The sequence below is a fragment of the Spea bombifrons genome, chromosome 13 (assembly GCF_027358695.1).
Source record: "Spea bombifrons isolate aSpeBom1 chromosome 13, aSpeBom1.2.pri, whole genome shotgun sequence".
NCBI lineage: Eukaryota > Metazoa > Chordata > Amphibia > Anura > Pelobatidae > Spea > Spea bombifrons.
In genome coordinates, this window is record NC_071099.1 from 26,731,228 (window position 1) to 26,735,216 (window position 3,989).

Below are 3,989 nucleotides of genomic sequence, written 5' to 3' on the forward strand. Positions count from 1 at the left end.
TGGCGTGAAAGACGTGTTGGTGTGAGGAACGGAAAAATGTGTTTATTTAAAGGGGACTTTTAAAAAATGTTTATATTTTTATATGTAATATATAATATTTTATATATAATATATATCTCAGAACAAATCAGCACAGGATCGTTTAACCCTTCTATGGTGCAATGGATAATTCACATAAGACGGTCATACCCAGATTTTTTTTAAAAAAATTATATTATTTTGAATAATCTAATCAGCCATCTAAAATCTGTAAGTTTTCAATTATTAATGAGGGCGTCTGGCTAAAAACTCTCACTTCCAGCTCAGCGTCGATGGATCAACAAATTCCTGCACAGACCTAAAACAATGGACGTGTTAATGAAAACGGGATTTAATTGTTAAACCTTATTATAAAAAAAAATCCCGTGTGCGCTCTGCAGGGGTGTCTGGTAATTACATATTTTAGAAGAAAAAAAACAAGCATTTTAACCCATTCACCAAACCAAATCAGACTCCATAGAACCGTTTGGCCCATCTACCCATAAAGATTCAAACATTAATCAGCCGTTGGTCTCGTCTCAGATTCAAGAGCCATATATGCTTTTGCTATACGTATTTAAATTCCCTCACATTAGCCTCTACCTCTTCTGCTGGGAGGCTGTTCCACTTATGTACCACCCTCTCAGTAGCTTTCTTAAAATCCATCTAATCGTTGTGTGGCTTCGGGTGGGAGGGGGGGACACCAGTTGGGTCGTTTGTCTATGGTCGAGTATAATGTATATTACTTATAAGAACTTGTTTTAGAGAAGTCCAGTAGGTGGACGATGCCCCTCTATAGGAGCTCAGAATGTCTGCCGGGATGAGGAGATCGCAGGGTTCTCCAGCCGTAAAATATGGTTCCCGGCTAGCTTTGCTGGGTAGTAAATTTGCCCAAACTCTGTAAGTTTATAAAGTATTCAGCGTCGTTACTTTATAGCTGGGTGGACCCCGTTGATGCCGTAATCCCCCATCCAAGGGAGGGGTGACCCAGTTGAAACAATGACGTAATTTTTTTGGAATTGTTTATGGAATTATTGGGCAGACAGGGTCGCACAATGGCTTTTATGGGCCTCCGCTTTATTAGTTGGGATTATTGAGTAATCTTAAGCGTGTTTGCTGTTTTCTACAATAGTTTAACCCTGTAATTACATGTAATGGAGTCATGAATTCAAAATATTGAAGTCCAGATGACACATAACCGTGCATGCGTGGGATCGGCTTAAAGATATCCGGAATCTAAGACAAGACCAAGACCTGAGCGTTACATCAGGAAAAAGGGGGGCAAACTAGATGACCGAATGGGTCTTATCTGCCGGCTAATTCTGTGTTTCTGTATTTTAGACTAATAACAATAACTAACCTTTTGGATTTTCAGATTCCTCTTGTGTCCCTGATTAGCACCTCTTTCGATCCCAGATCCCTCTGCCCTTTTTTCCTCCCCTGATTTCCCTTTTTCCCTAGGCTCTAGGGTTGGAATCTGGGTCTTGCCCCCCCTACTTCTAGCTAGCACCACCCTCATTCACCCAACTGTACCGCCCCCGCGGATCCCATATGGAGAGAAAGAGGGGACCTATGGGCTTAGCTGTTAGTGACGATGAATATATATAAATATATATAAATATATGGTATATATAGCTTGGGATAGCTATATATAATTATATCTCTTATATGTATATATATATATATATAACAGAAGTGTATATATTTGCTGAAGCAGTTAATGTGTTAAAGGGGAAGTGTAGGTAATTATAAAAGTATATTCTGAAAGATTTCTTGACGTAATAAAGTGGGTATTTCATGTAGCGTGCAAAAGTCTCAACAAAATGATCTCACCCCCACAAAAAAATGAAGAAACGTTACATAAACCACAAAATGATAAATGGGACAGTCGCTTATGAAGCGGTTTCTAAACCCCTTTAGAGCTTGTTCGGTTTTATCGCAGCAAAACGCTAAGTTCTCTCTTTGTGTAAAAACGTGCTGTGTATAGGGAATGAGACCGTGTTATACAGAGCAGGGTCTTCTGTGGCTGTATAAAGGGGAGAAAAGAGAAGGATGAAAGTGAATGGAGGAAAGTCCAAAAAATAAAACTGTGTGCAAAGGAGAAGTGAACAAAATTAAAGGGGAACTCCAACCAAAATCACAAGAATCAGATCAAAAACGAGAACCAGTTCCAGTTTTGGAGACTATGATGTTCTCAGGCAGCTGCATATCAGCCATTTGTTCTCTCTCTGTTATCTGAACCCAATCTACTGACACTTATCCCAGACTCCTTCTAATACTGCCTGTGGGAAACAATAGAATGGCTCAGTCTTAATCACTCAGCCGTACTATGGCCAATGAAAGTTTATGGAGGAATGGACTTCTTTAGCATTGCCATAAATTTAAACAGAGAAAGTCACACAACTGGCCAACATTACAGTCCTGGGGGTTGTTACTGTATACAGTGCTGGGGGTTGCTACTGTATACAGCGCTGGGGGTTGCTACTGTATACAGCGCTGCGGGTTGCTACTGTATACAGCGCTGGGGTTTATTACTGTATACAGCTCTGGGGGTTATTACTGTATACAGCTCTGGAGATTGTTACTATATACAGCCCTGGGGATTGTTACTGTATACAGCTCTGGGGGTTATTACTGTATACAGCACTGGGGATTACTGTATACAGCTCTGGGGATTGTTACTGTATACAGTCCTGGGGATTATTACTGTATACAGTGCTGGGGGTGTTACTGTAGACAGTGCTGGGGAGGTTATATTACTGTATACAGCTCTGGGTGGTATATTACTGTATACAGCTCTGGGTGGTATATTACTGTATACAGTGCTGAGGGGTTATATTACTGTATACCGCGCTGGGGGATTATATTACTGTATACAGCTCTGGGGGATTATATTACTGTATACAGCTCTGGGTGGTATATTACTGTATACAGCTCTGGGTGGTATATTACTGTATACAGCGCGGGGGGTTATATTACTGTATACAGCTCTGGGTGGTATATTACTGTATACAGCCCTGGGTTGTATATTACTGTATACAGCTCTGGGTGGTATATTACTGTATACAGCGCTGGGGGATTATATTACTGTATACAGCTCTGGGGGTTATTACTGTATACAGCGCAGGGGTTTATATAGGGGCCTTCCCTCTCAAAAAGACAGTAGAGGCTGTGTTTTTGAAAGTGACCGGAGCAGCAATTCCTCTGGAACCAATACCACGGCTGTCCTCTGATACCAGTGACTCAGTAATGGCGGCTGTCCGTGCGTGTGGGTACATGCGCAATCGCTGGGAACAAGCAATGCCCTTCAACAGGCTTTATATTGTATAGGCTTCAATAAAAGGGGGATATATAATTACCGTCCCAATGATATATAACCTTCTCCAACGGCTGTCGATATTTTATTTAAAAAATATATATATTATAAAAAAAGAAAATCAATAAAAATAAAAACAATAATAATAATGCGGCTGAGGGGTGGAGGGCCCTTTATTTACTCATCTCCCCGTATACCTTTAAAACATTCCTCGTCGCAGAACATTCCGCCCCCTGTCTTTTTCTCACACTCCTCCACTCGGTACCTGACACAAACTCTCTTCATCCTCCCTCCTGTTTGCCGTATAATCCCTATAATTGGCGTGTTTTGCAGAAGATGCACCTTCAGCTCACACGGTTGCTATGCAACTGCATTGAGAACTAGAGTACCACGTCGGTCCAAAGCGTCGCTGGATCTGGGGAGGAAAACTCATTACCCGGCTCCTTTTCTCTCAGAGAGAATGCTTCCCATCCCACTGGCACGATTACTTACAAAGTATCCGGGGTGGGGAGATAAGTGTGGGGAAGTTACAGCTCTGTGGTCTGCCGGCTCTGAAACATACACGATCTGAAACCTTCCAGGCATCGGCGAGAGCGTTTACGCCGGTTCTGGATCCGAATGGATATTTAGGTACCGTGTGCCCCCCCCGAGAGAA